The following is a 23,024-nucleotide window of genomic DNA, read 5'->3' on the forward strand; positions in this document are numbered from 1 at the left end:
CTGGCGTAATTGCTAATAGCAACTCTTACGTAAGAATATTAGAAGCTCGGGCCAAATTCAGATTGGAATAGGAGACAACCTTGAGTAGAGTATAATAAATTGCTATCCTGTGTCCTCTGAGTTCTTTAATATACGTTAGGTATACTGTTGCGTTCTTTAGGAAAAATTAAGACTATTTTACATAATATAGCTACTTTATGAAATAGCAAGTAATTTTAACAGGAATACATTCTATCATATTATAGCATATATACTAATTTGTATATTTGTATGGTTGTATTGATTCCTCGGATTAGTTTAGCCTAATTTAAGATATTTGGTGGGTCTACGACCTACGTATGGTAGGTATGGTAACCTCCGCGCTAAGCCGTTGCGAACGCATCATCGCAGCCGTCACATACATTTTCAGTACCGAAAAATGCTTCCTACGCCTTTTGCAGCTCTCGCATCCCTCCGCCTTCTATAGTACCTAATTGAAAGAATTTCATCGATGTCAATTAGTACTGTACAATATGGACAGCCTTTATGGTTAGGCGGGTGGTCTGTATTTTGCTAGTCAACTGCACAAATACTGTAGCCTTTAATTAGTAATTTTGCCTATACAAACTTCGTGATTTACAACTGGTGCCATGGTAATGTAGAATCTAGTAGGTCCTGTTTGTTGACCGCATAGCTTCAAGCACATGTTATGCTAGCTAGGGTCCTGAAGTTTTTAACCCCCGACCCAAAAAGAGGGGTGGTATAAGTTTGACGTGTGTATCTGTGTATCAGTCTGTGGCATTGTAGCTCCTAAACTAATGAACCGATTTTAATTTAGTTTTTTTGTTTGAAAGGTGGCTTGATCGAGAGAGTTCTTAGCTATAATCCAAGAAAATCGATTCAGCCGTTGGAAAGTTATCACTTCTTTTCTAGTTACTGTAACCTTCACTTGTCAGGGGTGTTATAAATTTTTAATTTACATTTATTGAAGTTTTTCCCAGCTATAAAAATAAAATAAAATCCAAACAAAAGCATAAACAATGAAACCCGTAGTTTGAAAAGTTTTAGAAAATCGACTTACTTAATTTTATAGTTTCAACTTTCAACCTACATTTTGTAGGTTGACACCGTAGCAAAACAATGCAAGAGTAAACTACAACAATGCCTTCTTGTCTTTATGGTTTTGTACAGTGACTGTTTAGCTCCCATTGTTTTTTACTTTATTTTACCTACAAGCTCGGTGCGTGAGTTCCCGATTAGGCCCAGTTGGCAATTGGCACAAAAGGGAAATTTAGTACCGTGAATAAAATCACCATAACCATTGTGAACGGTAAAATTTATCACCCCGTTTGATACCGCTTTTGATTGCCTCCAAAACAGTGCTGTAAGTTAACAAAGTTTTATGTTTGGGGTAATCTGAGGCCTGAGGGTAACAGATAAGACTAAAAGTTTAGATAACTTTCATGGTTTAATTGATTTGCTGACTAGTTATATAGATAATAGGATAAAGTTTATTGCAACAAAACCACAACACACATGGAGCATAAGCACTAAGCAGACATAAAAATAAGAAGAAACACAATTATTGTGCTAAGGTGCAAAAGCGGCTTTATCACTAAAGTGATATTTTTAAAGACAACCCATATTATGAAGCTAGAAAGCAAACACTAGAATACACAGACATCATTTTTGTATCACTGCTAGAATACAAGCGGTTGATGCACAAAGCAGATTAAGGTTAGAAGAACTATTATAACCAGTTTTAGTAAACTTCATTTATTTCAAAAGCACTAGTAAAAGTTTAATTGAATAAAAACATTTTGAATTTTGAATTTTTATTTAAACAACTTTATTGCCTAATACTAAAATACTATGATAAAGAATAAAATACAGGATCGACTTAAACTTTATATTGATATCAGGATTATCAGCATTATAATTTTTCTAGTGAATTTACTTTTAGAAATTTTTAATATTTTTTTCCCGTTCGGTTCCGTATTTTTGATATACGTTAGTACTTATGTAGGTACCTATATAAAAAAAAATTTAGATATCAGCGTATCATACTATAAATGTATGGAAAATGAAAAAAATATGTTATTTTCACCAGTAAGCCTCTACTCGGGTCCTATGAAGGTCATATGGGAAACGGAACAACAAATTATCTGCTTGTCCTTGATTTATATAAGGTACCGGAAAGAATTTATGGCTTTTGTTTTCACTATCGCCCAAGGATTATCCTCCCTAAGCGGATTTATGTAACCGCTACCAAAATAGACTGTTGCGTAAAATATGGGAAATAACTAGGTTACTCATGTAGATACCTACCTACTAACTGAAATACGTCCCTATTCTGTGTATATGGAATAAATACTACACAAGTGTAAATTAAAAATTTATAACACCCCCGACAAGTGAAGGTTACAGTAACTAGAAAAGAGCTGATAACTTTTAAACGGCTGAACCGATTTTCTTGGATTATAGCTAAGAACACTCTCGATCAAGCCACCTTTCAAGTTTCAACCAAAAAAAAAACTAAATTAAAATCGGTTCATTAGTTCAGGCGCTACGGTGCCACAGACAGATACACAGATACACAGACACACAGATACACAGATACACACGTTAAACTTATAACACCCCTTTTTTTGGGTCGGGGGTTAAAAATACATCGACTGAAATTCGAACCTACAAGACAAGGACTACATAGCGCTATCGAGGGTTTTGATTTAGATTTCATGTACCTACTTAACTACTTAATCAAAATAATATAAACCAGCAGGTAAATGGGGTAATTATTTAAAGCCCAGGATGGGCCTTGGTTTAATCAAGCACACTAATTCTTCGTTAGATATGGTCAGCAATGTCTTTACGAATCAAAACTCCCAAAAACCTCTTGTCTTTAGGTCTTTCTTGGCCTCTACTGCCCTTAACGGTGCAGCAGATTTTCGGGGGGTTTTTTATGCCGTTACAAGTTCGCGCCTGACTGCGGTCTCACCTGGTGATAAGTGATTGATGATGCAGTTTAAACTATGGCAGCGGATTAATTTTCGATTCGGAGTCGAACTACGACTTTGCTGATAGGGTGGTAAGTGGTCACGCTCACGGCTGAAGTTCCACCAGACAATTTGGTGCGGTCTGTGTTGCACATTATCCTACCCGCTTTCTTGACAGTTTTATATTCTTAACTCTACTTGATAATAGAGTTCCATGGATTTACCAAAGTTCATGGTTATGGTATTTTGCATATAGCTACTTATTTTTGCATAAACCTTTGGATTAAGTAGATGCAAAATACATAGAACATGATTGGCAAAATAGGTACAACGGGGACGATAATTTGCAGAGCATGAACTTTGAACCCTGAGTAAGTTCCGTCGATACAAGCTAATGAACGTCCGGCGCCGACATTCCTGCCGAAGTAGGTCGACTCGATGGTGCTTTTAAAAACTTTTTGTGTAGAAATTGGATTCTCAATCAGAGTTCTTTATGTGTATCCACCCTTACCTTGACTGGCTCGATGAAATAATAATAACGATTGTCAATTAAAAATTTATAACACCGCCGACAAGTGAAGGTTTCAGTAACTATAAAAGAGCTGATAACTTTCAAACGGCTAGACCGATTTTCTTGGATTATAGCTAAGAACACTCTCGACCAAGCCACCTTTCAAACAAAAAAAAAAACTAAATTTTAAACCGGTTCATTAGTTTAGGAGCTACGATGCCACAGACAGATACACAGATGCACACATCGATCGGGGGTTAGTAAAAATATTTATCCTGACTAACTAGCTGATTGACTGACTGCTCTATCAACGCAAAGCCTAAACCGCTGGGGTGCTGGGTTGGGGTTGGACTTATTTGAAGTCCAACAGTGGATCTGAAACTTTGGACAGTTTTCTCTTGTTATATTATGTAGGTATAAGTAAAAGAAAACTATCCAAAGTTCCGTTCACAAATGGATACTTCGTAAATCTATTTTAGCAACCGGAAACAATAAAATTTCCTTGTTTACCCGTTCTCTCTATAAAATTATTACTGCTGTATAAGATTTTCCATTGGGTTTATGAGAAAATAAAATTATTAGCCACGAGTTAGTTAGGTACCTACCTATTTACCCCCCCCCCCCCCTCCCGACCCAAAAAGAGGGGTGTTATAAGTTTGACACCTGCATCTGTATATCTGTGTATCTGTCTGTGGCATCGTAGCTCCTTATCGAATGGACCGATTTTAATTTAGTTTTTTTTGTTGATCGAGAGTGTTCTTAGCTATAATCGAAGAAAATCGGTTCAGACGTTTGAAAGTTATCTCTTTTCTAGTTTTGTTATAGAAGTTTTTGTGTCGGGGGTTTTTTAAATTTTGAGTTATTCTGATGAAAATGGTAGAGTCACATAAGTAGGAAAGTGGTTGTCTAGAACTCTAGTACAAAATGGACAAAATATTGTGAATATTATTATAAATAATGATGAAGAAAAACTTATCAATAAAAAAGATACATTAAAATTATTGAATCTATTGATTGCATTATATTAACTTTTTATTTTTATACCTGTAACGCCATCTCTGCTGAGTATGCTAAAGCTCGTCAGCATTTAACTGGTACCAAGCCCAGTCTCGGAGACCTCGACACCGCGCGGCTAGTATGATCTAATCTGATCATACAAGAATAGTGTAATAGATGGCTCTGATACAGTGATACACCAATGACATCTAATAATAATTGATATATCATTTATTAAGAGGGCTCTCTCCGTCACTCGTTTCATACAATCGTAGTTCCAATTTCATTTGAATATTAAGCAACCAAAGTCCATGAAATTTTGCAGACATATTCTAGAAACTAATATCTATGTCTGTGGTTTTCCAGATTTCTGTTAAAATATTCGGTTTCAAAGTTACGCGGTCTTAAAAATTTTCATACAAATCTTTGAGCCCCTGTAATTTTAAAACTACATATTTTTAGAAAAATCTAAAACACCACAGACACAGATATTAGTGTCTAGAATATGTCTGCAAAATTTCATGGACTTTGGTTGCTTAATATTCAAATGAAATTGGAACTACGATTGTATGAAACGAGTGACGGAGAGAGCTCTGTTAAATACGTGTTGGTTATATAATAATTACCCATCTACCCTTAAATGGAAACGCATGACGTCCGCCCCCTAACGAGAGGTCGGGGTGTGATCTCGGGCACCTCTAACGTTTCGGACTTACCTACTTATGTCACTTGACTTTTACCCGACTGCGGCAAAGCCCACAGGAGGGTTATGTGTTTGACCTATATGTATGTATGTAATGTATGTATGTAATATATGTATGTATGTCCGTTCCTATGTTGGCTTGTAACTACTGAACGGCTCAAGCGATTTTGATAAATGATACGATATTAGACTCGTCTTGATGGCGCAAGTGTCACTGGGTACCTTAAATTCTTAATTTATTTTAAAACTAGCTGATGCCCGCAGCTTCGCCCGCGTGGATTTAGGGTCTAAAATCCCGTGGGAACTTTTGATTTCCCAAAAGTCAACGACAAAGTCTTTACTTGGTACAGATACCTTCAATATCAATCAATTTATAACCGACAGTTTCTAAATCCCATCAGTATTGATGGTGAGGTATCCTGCAGCGTCAGGATTGAGGAGTTGGAATCCAATTTTTTTATGAAACAATGTCACAAAGTTCCTTTATCGATTAAAAAAAAAATTACGCAAATCAGTTCAGAAATCTCGGAGATTTCGGTGTACATAGGTAGAAAAACACAACTCCCTTTTTGAAAGTCGGTTAAAAAAGTAGCCTATGTTACACCCTGGTCAATCCTCTACTTATCTGTGAAAATCCCGTCAAAATCGGTTCAGCCGTTCCAAAGATTAGCCTTTTCAAACAGACAGACAGACAGACAGACAGACAGACAGACAAAAATTTTAAAAACGTGTGATTCAGTGTTGGTATCGTTCAAATAACCATATGAGCTTAATATGAGGTAGTTATTTCGAAATTACAGACAGACACTCCAATTTTATTTATTAGTATAGATTATAGGTATCTAACTTACGATAAATGAAATTTATTAAAAAAATCTCAAATCTTGTAAAATAAAACAAGGCCAAGCGTGTTCTACGAAACTTGTCAACGGCATTATGGTGCTGAGAGGAAATGCGCATGCGTCGACATCGAGGCCGCCTCTGATCGATCATTTTCGCCTCTTCCTGTCCGCTAGAGGTCAACCAGAGGCGAAAGCTCTAATTTTTTTGATAACTCTACTGATATTTATGTGGTGTTTTATTGTTGTTTATATTTTAGCAATGCTATCTATTAATTAGCATGTATCCAATATCTCTTTTCTGTGGATCCATTCAAAGAGACGTAGACGTATCGTTACAATCGAACTACTAGGCATAGCCCTAGGCCTGCAATATGCATCCCCGCATAGTCGAAGTCCCACAGTCCTGTACGAGGCGATTTGCTTCCTCGTTTCTGATACGCACTGCTAAAATATGCAACGCCCTTCCGGCTGCCGTTTTTCTCGCTAGCTATAATATTGGTACCTTCAAAAGAAAAGTAAATAGGCACCATCTGGGCAGGCGCGCTCCACCTAATAGGGTGCATCATCTTCTGCTTAGTGCTTGCATAGTGATTGCAGTCAAGCGCAAACCCATTTAATTATTTAAAAAAAATATCTCATCTATTTCTCAATGTCTTGCTATAGGGTTTGCTAGACAACAGTAGGCAGTTAGTAGGTAGGTTATTTTAATTGGTTAAAATAATTTATTCCACAAATACACCAAACTCTACTTAATCAAATTTTCAAATGGTCGTAGGAAAGAAATAGCCAAAATAACTTACTTAATTGCCTTTCTAATTAATTCATTGCGACAATAATAGCCACTTGTAAAGCAATTTAGCTTGAGTAGCATCGCGCACAAATATGTTAAAAAATTATTTATTAATAAAACTATCTAGTTAAATTTAACTACCGCAATCCTTTCGATCTATTTGACACTATACCTAATATTCAACGACAGTAGTATTGATATTTTCATTCTAGAATTCCTAATTCCTCTAAAACTATCCAATATTTTTTTACAAACATAGCCCGTCTGGGAAGATTTGGGGTTTTCAAAATCTCATTTATCATTGATAAGTATTTTTTTAATCTCATATTTTAAGAGCCTAATTTTTCCTAGTGGGTGAACCTATGTGCCTATTTCAAGTAGCTTGGGGTATAACCTTGATATGTTATAGCTAGCCAGTTTCTCTTTTTATACCTTACATAACTCACATTATAAGATGTCTATTATAACATTATTATTTATGTAGAGAATTTCTCGATATCACTGTACTCTAAAGTTATATTTTTAGCACATAATAAATAACAAACATGTCGATTCACAGACACTTGTCACTCACAGTTCCTTTGTACTAAATACAATATTATCTGAAATATATTACCTAACTGTAGCAAGCAAAAACGTATAAATACACAGCAATGCATCATTATAATAAGATCTAAAATTGCATGGCACATTTTAACTCTTTAGTGTAAAATATGGCGATTACCCTACCCAAAAGAAATACATATATACCCTATACACAAGCAGGTACAATAACTGTCAAGGAATTGTTATGACTCGAAATCGCAATAATTTGATCTTAATCGTTTAATAAAGTTTGTGTATTTAAATTACTTCCTGGGATTTTTATTATGCGCCTTTCGAGAAATATTAAAAGTGGATTGACATAATATGTGTGGACTTAACGTACCTAATCAAAATAAATTCTTAAAGCTCGATCTCAAATTAATCCATGCTTCCCAGAAACATAGGTACTCTATATTTTTTTTATATTAATGAATAATTAATTTATTTTTGAAAGCATTTTCCAGACCCACCATTATAACCTGTAGGCTGTAGCTTTATGTCATGCATGAAATAATTTGATAGCTTGTAGGTAAGAAACAAAAGAAAGACAAATATGATTAAACCACAATTCTATAGGTATATAATAACGATAATGATCTTATTATAAAATAAAATGAATGTGCTCGGAAATTAGATTGTGTTGTCCTTAGATAATTTTAGAAATTGTTCGAATAAGAATGAAACACATCTTTTTTCTCCTTTATTTATTTAAGGGCTTTTATACCTATGTACATACCTGTAGCATTAAAGAATGCGTTGTATTGGCACTAGCAGAGTCCGTAAACACCCTTTTTACACAATTTTACCCGACTGCGGTGAAGCCCAAAGGAGGGTTATATGTTTGACCTGTATGTGTGTATGTAGGTCCGTTTCTATGTGAGCTTGTAATTTTTCGTTGGAAATCCTCATGGATTTCACCGCGCCCGGGGAGGCATTTAGGTTATGTTGGACTCTTACCGACTAAAACCTCATGGTGTTCCATCGCCTGGTGGCTGGGCTAACACCTAGATCGACCGTTCCTACTTGTATTATTTTAGTTCTTAACTTAATACACGACATCTAGAGCTGGACTTAGGTCATGTAGGTCACTGGAATATAGTATAAGGTTTAATAAACCCATAAGATCCACAGACACAGTATAAAGTTCACGGCTGCCGACAGAGCGTCTCGACTGGCATTAAATTGACCTTTCACATCGAGACATCTATTGCGAAATTGCGACCATGCGACTCCGCTGAATCAATACAGTTATTGTATCCAACACCCAACAATAAAACTAGGTAGGTATAGTAGTTGAGTACAGGCTCGAAGATAAGTATACAAATCTTTGCAAGTAACTGGTTAGCAAAAATGGCATATTGATGCTTCCATTTGTTTAAAAATTATATTTACCTACTATCTATACGTCCGGTTAAAGTCGAAAAATTTTGCATCCAAATTGTTTCAACATACCTTGGCCAAATAATTCAATTACGCAGAAGCAAGTTCGACGGGTAAGCCAACAGAAGAATTCGGCTAGGTTGGGCAGCTTTTGGGAAATTAAGTCAAGTCTTCTCAGCGTCAATTTTTCAATGCCTGAAAACTTAAATCTTTAACCACTATGTCCTTTCCGTCCTCACCTATGGCGCTGAAACGTGGACACTGATAAACGGCCTTGTCTACAAATTCAAAGTTGCTCAGTGAGCTATGGAGAGGGATATGTTAGGAGTTTCCCTAAGGGATGAAATCCAAAATGGTAAGATCCACAGCAAAACCAATGTCATTGACATAGCCCAAACTATTACCAAGCTGAAGTGGTAGTGGGCAGGCCATGCCTGTCGTAGAGGCGATGGCCGTTGGAGACGGAAAGTCCTTGAGTGGAGACCGCGTTTAAGCAAGCGTAGTGTGGGATGCCCTCCAGTACGATGGGCTGACGATATGAAGCGGCTGGCGGGAAATGGCTGATGAGGAAAGCTGAGGACCGGGTGTGGTGGCGCTCTTTAGGGAAGACCTATGTCCAACAGTGGACGTCCACAGGCTGATGATGACGATGATCTACACACTTTAATAAATGATACGATTAAGTGCCATATAGTAATCTTGTCGCAATTACGGATAAAAATGATTTTAGTTTAATTGCTGTAAGCTCTTGAGCTTTTATACTTACTACTTCATGTTATTTCCTTAAAGACGGTAATTAAGTATACTTACCAACCTAGTTAATGTAAAAGAGCTTTTATTTAATCCAAGGAGGAAAGAGCTTATAAGTAACTACCTATACGGATGTAGGTAAGTATATTATATCTACTTCATAAGAAACAAGGGTGTAATAAAAATTTATTTAAGAGGAGTCTCTCCGTCAGTCGCTCCATACAAACGTAATTCCAATTTCATTTGAATATTAAGCAACCAAAGTCCATGTGCAGACATATTCTAAAAACGAATATCTAACCTTTTGTTTAGATACACGGTTGTGGTAGGTGACGGAGAGAGCCCTGTTAACGTTCTCAATTCTTTCTTTTTGTGATTAGTACTATTCAGTAGATTAGTACCTACCTTCTCCATATATGGGTATTTAAAGTAAGATGGAAAATGAAACCTGCATGCCTGAGAGTTCTGCATAATGTTCTCAAAGGTGTGTGAAGTCTGCCAATCCGCTCTTGGCCGACGTGTTAGACTATGTCCAAAGCTTTCTCATTCTGAGAGGAGACCAGTGCTCAGTAGTGAGCCGGCAATGGGTTGTTCATAATCCATACCAATATTATAAATGCGACAGTGTGTCTGTCTGTCTAGCATTCCACGACCCAAGATCTTAACCGATGTTGATGAAATTTGGTACTTACGTCCCGAGGAAGGATTTAGGCTACTTTTTATCCCGGAAAAACAATGAGTTCCCACGGGATTCTTAAGGGCCCGTATGTTTAACTAATTTATCTGAAAGGTAGCTTGCATGCCGGAAATTGACATAGGCAACTTTTAATCCCGGAAAATCGAACAGTTCCCACGGGACTTTTAAAAATCTAAATTCTCGCGGCCGAAGTCGTGGGCATTATCCTAGTAATTAATAATATTTTGTTACTTAGTAATAGGTACCTATACATACTACCTAGTACCTACCTATTTTAGAAATCTTTCATGTTATCAGTAATGTTAATAGAATATATCTATTAACATCACTGATCACATAGATCTCCTAGGTCTCGACGTCTCGGCTAACATCAACTTCGGAAGATCCATCGAAGCCAAAGCCAAGACCGCCGCAAAAAAACTAGGCATTCTTAACAAGGTCAAGCAGTACTTCACGCCGCGCCAACTCATTACTTTGTATCAAGCACAAGTCAGGTCGTGCATGGAGTACTGCAGTCACCTCTACGATGGCTCCGCTAAGTACCAACTAGCGGCTCTGGATGCCGTTGACCGTCGAGCTAGGAGACTTATAGGCGAAGACTCTCCTTTGTTGGCGAAACTTCAAAGTCTCGATCACCGCCGTAAGGTCGCCGGCTTATCCGTGTTTTATAGGATATATTTCGGAGAGTGTGCACAGGAACTTTTCGATCTTGTCCCCCCTTCACCATTTTACCACCGAACCGCAAGACGTCGGGCGAGTTTCCATCCTTATGTCGTCGACATTCCATCTACACGCACGAAACGTTTTGCGTCTTCATTCCTCATACGCATGGCTAAGGTTTGGAATACCCTTCCGCGATCAGTGTTTCCTACCAATTACAATCCGGGTATCTTTAAAACAAGAGTGAATAGGCACCTTCTAGGTAAACGCGTCCCATCTTAGACCACATCATCACTTTCCATCAGGTGTGATTGTGGTCAAGCGCTTACCTATAGAGAATAAAAAAAAAAAAAATCACATGTCGCCTTTCTTCAATTCGGCTTCAACATGTCTTGAGCCATAATATAATAAAATAAAAATCTTTTTTCATCGCAAAACTGTATTTCGAATTTTGGCTCTCAATGATGTTTTACTTTTAGGCAAAATTCGCAACGACCTCATTCTATCATGAGACCAAAATTAACGACTGCACCGATCTTACGAAACGGTGTGATTTATGCTTATTGAATTCAGAGTAATGTTCGATATTTGTGTGATATTTAGAGCTTATGTTTTGCAAGACAAATAAATTACTGACGAAAATAAAAGTGGCTGTGTGAAAAAGACAAGCTACCTGTGTACCAAATTTCACATAAATCGGTTAAACGGATGGGCCTTTAAGAATCCCGTGGGACCTTTTTGATTACCCGGCGTAAAAAGTAGGTAGCCTATTATGTCCTTCCCCGGGATGTAAGCTCACTGTCTACCAAATTTCATCAAAATCGGTTAAACTTTTAGGCCGTGAATAGCCTAGCGGCGGACAGAGAGACAGACAGACTTTCGCATTTATAATAATAGTATGGATAGTATGGATAAGAATGGGCAAAGATTAAATAGGTAGTGAGTGAGCATCATTTTAGTGCACAAAATAAAGTAAAGTAGGTTTAAATACCACTAAAATATGTAATCTAGCGTGCACTGGTTTATGTCGAAGTCACGACTGAGTAGGTAAGTACCTACTACCTAGTTAGCTCTCATTCATTCTATTATAGAATATTTCGTTAAACTAAAGGGCTATAAAGTATTTAAGTACCCTTTGTTGTTATCCCTTTACTCGTATCATGAATTCAACTGCACAGACTGAAGTGTAGATTAAAAATTTATAACACCCCCGACAAGTGATGGTTACAGTAATAACTAGAAAAGAGCTGATAACTTTCAAACGGCTGAACCGATTTTCTTGGATTATAGCTAAGAACGCTCTCGATCAAGCCACCTTTCAAACAAAAACAAACTAAATTAACATCTGTTCATTAGTTTAGGAGCTACGATGCCACAGACAGATACACAGATACACACGTCAAACTTATAACTTTTTTTGGGTCGGGGTTTAAAAATAAAAATCAATGGTGAATATTATAGAAAGTATATTGATAACATAAAGGTCACAACTCACAATACACTCTGGTACAGATTTCCTCATTTTCCTGCATTATGACTTATGAGATAAGATTGTTCCGACATTCCTAGCAAGCCGTAGATACCTTGCTGAATCCTTTCACTACGACATTATACGACACGAAACTAATTCTGGGAACTGCACCAAGGCGCTAATGTTAACAATCATTGAAAACGCTCAAGGTTATCGATCAGTCATCGGGCTTCATACATAAAAGACTCATTTTTAGGGTTCCGTACCTCAAAAGGAAAAACGGAACACTTATAGAATCACTTTGTTGTCTGTCTGTCTGTCTGTCTGTCCGTCTGTCGGCCAGTCGTGTCTGTCAAGGATACCTATAGGGTAGGTACTTCCTGTTGACCCAGAATCATGAAATTTGGAAGGTCTTATAGGACAAGTAAAGGAGAAAAACCGAAAACCGTGAATTTGTGGTTACATCACAAAAAATTTGTTATAGGTAATGTACATATTTCAATTTTAATTGTGCATAATGTCGGAAAAAATACCCGAATACGGAACCCTCAGTGCGCGAGTCTGACTCGCACTTGGCCGGTTTTTTATTCGTCAATAGGAAACACATTCAGGGTGAGAGCGATTTCTAAGGCCATCAACACTGTTCATTACCTCAAGCATCAGAAATTGTTGGTCAAAAAACTTTCTCTTGCACTCTGCGAACACCAGAAGCGTATAGGTCGTATTTTCTAATGATTAAGTTACAGCTTAGAATATTATAATTTTGATACTCACAATTTGTACTTGACTATCGTAATAAATTAGATCGATGCCCGAAAAACCGATATACGTTCTTTTGCGCACCAAAAGTCAACTGAGTAGCGATGCCACGAGTCCCGCGTCCTTCTGTATTCCCTCAAAAAAAAAACAGGATCTATCTGATTTAGATAAACATAGTTTATGTTTTATATGAGTAGTTTTTATTACCCCGTGGTTCCGATTCCCCCGTGTTACCCTAATTGACTGATAGTCCACTGATAGCAATGCAATCCTTGTATTGAATATTTACCAAAAATCCAGCTCTTTGCCTCATTACTGTAATTATTTCAAAAAGAGATATTTTTATGATACTATAATTTAAAGAGCAATGCACTCACTTGACCGATGACACTGGGTTGAGATCGAAAGTGGTTAATTGATGTTTTCATTTTGAAAGTACAAGAAATATTTAAATTATTCTTATAGGGTTTTTATAAAGCCATAGGAGATACAAAAACTTTTAAAGTTTCAGTACAGTTCAAAGGGCGCATTTAAAACAAAGTCTTCAAAAGACAGCAATATTGTACGTGTGCAATGTGTTGCAATTTTCATGTGTCCCCTACATCATCACTTAACATCAGGTGGCCCGCCCAGCTCGTTTGCTCGTTATTCGGGAAAAAGCAAATCGAAGCCGGTAGACATATTCATCGAGATTCACGTTTATGGCGTACCTATATAAAGGACAATACTAATTAAGAGGGCTCTCTCCGTCACTCGTTTCATACAATCGTAGTTCCAATTTCATTTGAATATTAAGCAACCAAAGTCCATGAAATTTTGCAGACATATTCTAGAAACTAATATCTATGTCTGTGGTTTTCCAGATTTCTGTTAAAATATTCGGTTTCAAAGTTACGCGGTCTTAAAAATTTTCATACAAATCTTTGAGCCTCTGTAATTTTAAAACTACATATTTTTAGAAAAATCTAAAACACCACAGACACAGATATTAGTTTCTAGAATATGTCTGCAAAATTTCATGGACTTTGGTTGCTTAATATTCAAATGAAATTGGAACTACGATTGTATGAAACGAGTGACGGAGAGAGCCCTGTTAAAGAAAGTCAGAAAAATTCGTAAGAGAGAAGTAGGTGTAACATTGTAATTATGGATATATTTAAGTATTGACATCTCCTTAATTTTAACTGTGTTGTACAATTTCTAGTATGTTGTAACATTTTATTGATTGCAAGTTGTATAGCTAAATATTTGGTTAAGAATTTTATTTAATAACTCATTTGAAATTTTTGTTCTCTCTTTTAAATTATTTGCTCACTATTAATTTAGTCGATGTTATGGCCTATGATTATATTACTTCCATTTTCTGCTACCAACTTTCTTACATATAAATGATTATTTATTATTATTGTTATTTAACTACTTAGTAGGTAAGTACACCAGTGGTAAGTAGTACGACATAGTAGAAGGAGACCTCGAGGCGTTTAGCTCGCTACCGGATCGGGATATATTCGTGCCGGTATTTGTATCTGATTATATCTACATTGTTTTATTGGTACATATGTAAAAAGTATGGTATCATGATGTTTGTCATTGTGTACCTACTTACATTTTTTGTTATGGGGATTGATGGGCGCAAAAAAATAATTAGCGAATAATAGGTGTTTAAATAAACAGGCCAAAGAAACGTTTGTTCTTATTATGAAACGCTTCCTATTTTTTCATATTAGTTTTCTTATATTTATGTATTTTGTTTCTTTATTTGTTAAACACCTAGATCTATAAATAGTAATAATAAATATCTAGTGTAGTAAAGTGACTCAAATAAATAAATAATTAAAAACAATTGTGTTTTTTATTCAATAATTTACTTACAATCATACTGTAGGATCATATCAAATGTAGTCAAATTTAGGTATATAGTAGTCATTATACTAAAACCGTTTAGTATAGGTTTTCTTGACAGACACGACAGACGGATAGACGGACAGACAGATGGGTATACCTACCGATGGACGGACAGACGGACAGACGGACAGACGGACAGAGCGACAGACAGACAACAAAGTGATCCTATAAGGGTTCCGTTTGTCCTTTTGAGGTACGGAACCCTAATTAATCTTTAAGTAATTATAAAACAAGCACAAACCCCATTAATTTATACTTACCATAATCCGTATTGTTATGACCACGTGAGTCAATTGTTTAAAATGCAAAAACCTATCCACCATGGTTTTACCGGCCGTGCGGGGCCTGTCCGACCCGTTTTCAGTTCTTCGAAGCCATTTCCTCGCTTCAGGAACTGTTAATTGCTCCACTTTGTCATCACGCAATTTGTACCTACCGAGATAAAAATAGAAAAAAAAATCGTTATGGGGAAGAGATGTTTTCACCTACTATAATGGAAAATTTATTGACGACTTAGATGCGTTTTATTAGCATTATAATTTTAACACCTGAAACACGTATATTAATTAGATTTTAATTCCTAAAATGTGTTCATATTGCCCATGCGTAATAAAATTTATGAATGTTGTACACATATATTATACGTAAATTCTTTAAAAAAAATCTAGTTTCTTGTATGCAATGCGTTTGAGCGGTTTCCAATTCCAACAGATTGATCAATATTTAATTAATAATATCCAATAATTTCCGTTACCATATTAATTTGATTGGCATACACGCATTTTTAATTACTTACCCATAAGCTCATTTACGTCAATCATAAATTCATAATATGTTATTCTGTGAAATCACTACACTTACCTATACATTTGCAATTTTATACATATAATACTCTAACTAACGCAGATGACTAAAATAGACATAATATACAACTAGCTGATGCCCGCGACTTCGTTCGCCTGGATTAAGGTTTTTAAAAATCCCGTAGGAACTAACTAATCCCGGTATTAAAGTAACCTATGCAAAAATCATGTCGATTCGTTGCTCCGTTGCGGCATGATTAAATGAAAACTAACAAACAGTAGCGATATTGGCTGGTATTGATAATAATATGGGTAATGATAGCCAAAGAAAAACGCCTCCATAGTGAATTTAGAAGAAATTAGTCGTGACTCATTAGTTGTAATTTTATAATATAGTATAGAATGTCATTGATGAAATACCAGACTAGTGTCGGGAACAAAGAATGTACTGCCCCGCCCCCGCCCTAGCAACAGCTACTGAACTGTCGCCTTTATTAACCCCCGACCCAAAAAGAGGGGTGTTATAAGTTTGACGTGTGTATCTGTGTATCTGTGTGTCTGTGTATCTGTGTATCTGTGTATCTGTGTATCTGTGTATCTGTGTATCTGTGTATCTGTCTGTGGCATCGTAGCGCCTAAACGAATGAACCGATTTTAATTTAGTTTTTTTTGTTTGAAAGGTGGCTTGATCGAGAGTGTTCTTAGCTATAATCTAAAAAAATTGGTTCAGCCGTTTAAGAGTTGTCAGCTCTTTTCTAGTTTTCTTGTGATAAAAAAGGTTAGATAACCGTTAGGTTCATAATATTATGTCAATAGACAAATGTCAAGCTGTCAAGATGGACGTTGCCTAAATACATAATTATTTATTTGAAAATGATATTTTGGAAAACTCAAATACTTTGGATCGTCGGGGGTGTTATAAATTTTTAATTTACACTTGTTAAGGCGATGTGATTAGGTTTCATTCTCTCTCGCACATTCTAACATTTTTAATGATTGTGGAAGTATCACTACATTTTTAACAAATATGACTCAGCCAAGTCCTAAACAATAAAATTACATTAATTTTAGGCATGTCTTCATTGTATTTTCATTGTATTTCATAGAGAAAAACGGGGAAAACGTTCAGATTATTTCATCCCCATTTTGCTCTATCAAAACTACGTATATTACGATAAAAATATGTTTAAAAATGAACGTTATTTTATTGTTTAGGACTTGGCGAGTCCCATGTGTTAAAACTGTACTGATGCTTTTACAATCATTGAAAATGTTAGAATGTGTGAGAGAGAAGGCAACTTAACTGATCACAAAGGCGGGCGGCGGGGTAGTATATTCTTCGTACCCGACAATAGGATTTTCCGGTATAAAAAGTCTCTATATGTCTCTGTTAGAGTGTCTATGTATAAGTTATCTCTATATTTTAATATCCTTTACATCCTTTGCTCTACTTGGATTGAAAGACAAACCAACACAAAAGCACACTTTCTCATTTATAACATTAGTAGGGATTGTAAGTAGGGATTGTATATATATAGGTACTCGTAATTTAACAAAACAAACGACATTGTAGTAAAATATTTGTGACCAACAACGCAACGTTTTACCAGGAAACCTTGATTGAGAGAATACAGAAAAATAAGTAAATACACATACCTACTGAATATTATTTACGCATTTGTTAATAGGTAGTGACATAAATAACCACATATAATTCAAAGAACATGTAACTTTCTTAGATTTTTCATAACTTAAACACAAAATAGTAATATTGTGCAAGAAACTTGGCCTTAATATTGTCACTCTGCTATGCGACAAGCGTGATTCGTTGGCCACGAGCCTGATTAGTAATTACTTTAGTAACGAAAATAACAATTTAATAATAATAATTTATATATAATCACACTAAGTGCCTACTAATATTATAAATGCAAAGTGTGTTTGTCCGTCTATATGTGTCTGTCTGTCTGCCTGTCTAAAAAATACGGGAGCTTTACTTACCCCGTATTTTATTTTCGTAACTACGGGGTTCTGTATTATCATACCCTAAAATACGGGGTAACCCATAAAATACGGGGCAGCTGGCAAGCCTAGATATAATTGCTTTAAAAGTTTAAACGTACGTAACATCCAAAAGTGAGAGGTATCTACCAAGGAACCAAGAACCCCCCAAATTAGAAGCCAGCCTCTTAACCATTAGACTAGCCCTGCTACTAAAGGCCTAGCAGGTAAGTATTTATTTATTTAACATTGAATATTCATGAGGCATATGGCATCTACATAGTCTGGCATACCTCGTAAACTAAGCTAACGAGGAGATTTTTACGTTTGTATTTGTTTTATCGTGGATATTTATATTTAGTTTTGCGACTCGGCAAACGTCAGTGACCTTACCTAGCCACTTGACCATTCTCTGTAGGCTTCAGTGTACTTGGCATTTCAATGTATTAGGAAGTTTTTTTTGGTGTAGAGACAGAATATGCAGACCGTACTTATAAAGAGATCTATATTCTATACCAAAATATCCGTGACACAACTTGAGACAAATTCGCTTTATACTATACTTATTACTACTACTATAATTAATACTATTTCTGACTTCAGAACTTTGCGAGTACGTCCCTAGTCCCTACCTTTTGGTTCGGGGGGAAATCTTTTTAAGATATCCGACGTCCTAGGAAACACAGGGTTATGTATTTTACCTATTAAAACTTCACCTAAAAGTGCCTGGATGAATAAGGCTGAAGACTCTGTGATGGTACTCTTTAGGGAAGGCCCAAGAGTGGACGTCCACAGGCTGATGATGATAAAGATGCTGATGAAAAGCTCAGCTAATGTTGGGAGGCTCCAAGCTCTCTGACGAACACATCGGTGACCCCCCTTGCGTGACACCTATTGAGCTTGTCCCAGAGAAAATAGACCATGTCTTGCATGTCGGTATGAGATATGGCTGCGTGTGCCACAGCAAGGGGTCATCTCCAGGTACTGATTTATCTATCTGCGTCTGAGGGTTGTGAGTAGTTTAATACCCCTATCATTAATCACTCCATGGTAGAGGTTTTCTTAAGAACAAGTGTAAATTAAAAATTTATAACACCCCCGACAAATGAAGGTTACAGTAATTAGAAAAGAGCTGGTAACTTTCAAACGGCTTAACCAATTTTCTTGGATTATAGCTAAGAACACTCTCGATCAAGCCACCTTTCAAACAAAAAAAACTAAATTAAAATCGGTTTATTAGTTTAGGAGCTTCGATGCCACAGACAGATACACAGATACACTCGTCAAACTTATAACACCCCTCTTTTTGGGTCGGGGGTTAAAAACGGTTCTCAGCGCTAGTTTTAGATATAATCCAGATAAATCATATCAATTATATTTTGCAACATCAATAGTAGTAACTACTTACCAGTTAAACACTTCAGTAATTATTAAACTTTTAAAACAATTATTATCTTAACAATGATACAAGAAGTCAGCAAAAAATATATCAGACTTAATTAAAAACGGAACGCATTACAAAAACCGGAGCAGCAAGAAAACCCGGGCACTTGCGGAAATGCGGAAATCCCCCAACAATCAATTATTGTCATTATGCTACGACACAGGATAATGATTTTGTATGAAAAAGAGTTGACTTACTGCAGGTACAACGTCTTATCAGCACTGAAAGTGGGTAGCATGTAGTCTCAGTTATTGTCGTGTTTTAAAGTAGGTATACTATGTACTTATTGTATCAGGGCTATTGTATATCAGAGTACATACTACTAATGACAATACAGACGTGATGTAAACACGTGATGTTGAGATTAAATCACTTTGATAACATTCGTATCAATTAGCATCTATTCTTATTTATAGGCTTTTTTCGTAGATGTAAAAAATGACAATATAATAACAAGAAAATGATAAATTATGTGAATAGTTAAGTTTATCTCAGTTATACCTACGTATAGTAATTATATCATAATCAACCAATCGCCGTTCCACTACTGAGTACGGGTCTCCTCTCAGTTAGAGAAGGCCATAGCCTGCCACGCTGGCCCAGTTCACTTCACACACCATTGAGAAAATTATGGAGAACTCCCAGGCAAGCAGGTTTCCTCACGATATATAATTGCATATAATTAAAAAGCACATAGCTCTGAAAAGTTATAGGTGCGTGCCCGGGATCGAACTCCCGACCTCGCAAATAGAAGACCGACGACTTAACCAACAGGCTATCACCGGTTGATAGTTATGTATTAGGACCATGTAAAATAGTCTCGGATATGTCAATATTACGTCTTAGTTCCGTACACAGTAAGCTCTAGGGTTGGCAAAAGCGTTAGAATATAGAGCATACATTAAAAAAAAAAAAAAATTGTCGTTTATCACCTTGTGACGTTGATCGCCTTCCATACAGCGTGACGTTTATAATTAACAATGTTTAACACTTAATTTTTTTTAAATCATATTCTTTAATAATGAAATCTAGCCGCATAAAATATTGCTATACTTTACATCCCATCATTTTATTACTACAGCCCCTATTAAGTACCTATGTATACATAAATTACTTCACGATTTCATCCTTTTTTTGTAGCTGAATAGGAACATCTAATTGAACTATATTGAACGAATATTATTTCCTCTAATGAATAATTTCATAAAAATTCTTCTTCATCTCTTGGCAGAGCGGTCGTGGTCATCACGAAGCAACGTCTTGAGGGCAGATGTTATACGCCTCACGAGCATTCAGCACTTCTCCCTGCTGGCCGACAGCCTGGTACACTCGTGCATGGGACCGCCCACAGTGCATGGGCGACCTACAATCTGGTGCCCTCCAATTTGCTCTGCATGGCAAGACGCTCGATGGAGTCCCTCTCACGCCGGAAGACATTTCCGAAGAATTTTAATATGTGACTCCATACTAACTACAAAAGTCCTTAGTAATAGATATCCATACTATACATATAGTATAGATAGATAGATAGATGAAAGGCAGAGAGTTAGCATACATCCCGGAAACTGACATAGGCAACTACTTTTTTCCCGGAAAATCTAAGAGTTCCCACGGGACTTTTTAAAAAACCTAATAATCCACGCGGACGAAGTCGCAGGCATCATCTAGTCGGTTATAAGTAGTACAGTACAACCACGTACAACCAAATTAATAATGCGCATAGAAATCTTCGTCACTGTTCGGCAACAGTCGTATTCCCCGAGCGTCAGAAGACGATATGTATAATATAGAGTGGTTAAGTGCATTTTTAACAATTTTGTGTTTTGTGCTAAAAGAGATAAACATTGATTTATTTATCAGTAACGAAATTTTATTCATGCATGCATGCGCATTATTAATTTGGTTGTACTGTACTTAATTTTACCCGTGATAATGAACAGTATTATTGCTAACCCTATAAGATTGACAATGGCTGTAATATCCGCGACACCTAGAAGCGGCAATGGAAAACCCAAACTAAAACATGATAAATTTTCCATGATATAAAAGTGTATCCTGATTTGTTTATTTATACCGGCTCAAAGTGATCGTTCCAGCATATTATGTAAGGGGCAGTTTTGTATTACTTTACTTTAAAATTTTAGCAGATTTGCATTAAGTAATTAAACAAAATCGAAATAGGCACACGAGACTACAAGACCTTTGTAAGCCACCCATAAAATTCAATTTCAAATTCACGCTCGATCATAATTACACCTGATGAAAAGTGATGACGTGTCCTTAGATTTAGGGACGTGTTTGTCTAGAAGATGCCTATTCACCTGATTGTAATTGTTAGGAAACACAGATCGCGGAAGAGTATTTCAAACCTTAGCCATGCGTATGAGGGATGATGACGTAAGGCTTTCGCGCGTGTAGTTGGGATGTAGATGTCGACGATAAGGTTGGAAACTTGTCCGGGTTCTTACGGTAACGTGGTAAAAAATGAAGGGACAAGATAGAAAAGCTTCTAAGCATTTTCTTCTATTCCTTAAGACACCGACAGCCGGCAACCTGTGGTAATCAAGGCTCAGAAGTTTCGTCAATAGTGGAAGTCTTCGCCTATAGTCTCCTAGCTCGATGACCAAAGGCATCTAGAACCGCAGGTTGGTAATTCGCGGAGCCATCAGGCCTTAATGAGTCTTCTAGTGTGACGTTCCATCGAATGCAATGCATCAAGCTGCCAATATTTGGCGGAGCCGTCCCTTACATTGCTGCAACTTAGGTACTCCATACACGATCGAACATGAGCTCTGTGCCAAATTGAAAAATTAATTTTTGATGTCAACCCTACCTATAATTTTCTCATAAAGATTAGATACTTTTTATCAGTAATTACTTAGCAACAGATGAATCAGTTGCCATAAATGTGTATTAACATATTGCGTTTATGGATACGTAATAGGTACTTATCGTATTAGTCATTTTCTTCGTAACACACTATTTTTGGTATGTTGTTCTTGTAGTGCTAAGTAATTTTTGAGCTGTTACATGACATGGCGTTGTTTTAGGCAGTTTCTATATCTGGGATTTGCTTATGCTGAAATGTAAATTGAATATATTTTTCTTAGAGGATCATAATTCATGTCAATTTATGCCTAGAAAGCTTATAATTTGAAGAGTTTGAGCTTGAGTTTTCAATAAACTCAGTACCTATTCCTATATAATGCTTTATGCTACCTACTTAATTGGTAGAGCAATTAAATAATATTCCAAATAAAAAAACTTAAAGCAACTTTTTTAATTAGGTGTAGGTAGTAATTTAAATGTTAAATTGATTTGTTATACTTAATTGCATTTTACAAGCACGTATAAACCTTCTCATATAATTCAACCTAACAACGCTATTTTTAATTTTTCTAAACTAAGAGATGCTTCGATGACGTTTATGTCTTTTCTTCGAACTCTGGAGTTCGCGCTATTTATCAGTAAAATTTTATAATGTCTAGATATTTTCTTCGTGTACAAACTCTGCATGACGTACCTACTACCTAGGTATATTTTTACATTTAAACATCAGATTTTTATTTTTAATTTTAACCGACTTCCAAAAAAGGAGGAAGTTCTCAATTCGTCGGAATCTTTTTTTTTTAGGTAGCTCAGCATCTAAAATAAAAATAAAAGTAGGCTAATCCCTAGATTGAATAATTACGTTTACGAGTAATGTCCTCCTATCAGAGTTTTTATGTATTAAGCAGGTTTTCTATAATCAA

This window comes from Maniola jurtina, chromosome 17 (assembly GCF_905333055.1).
Source record: "Maniola jurtina chromosome 17, ilManJurt1.1, whole genome shotgun sequence".
Taxonomy (NCBI): Eukaryota; Metazoa; Arthropoda; class Insecta; order Lepidoptera; family Nymphalidae; genus Maniola; species Maniola jurtina.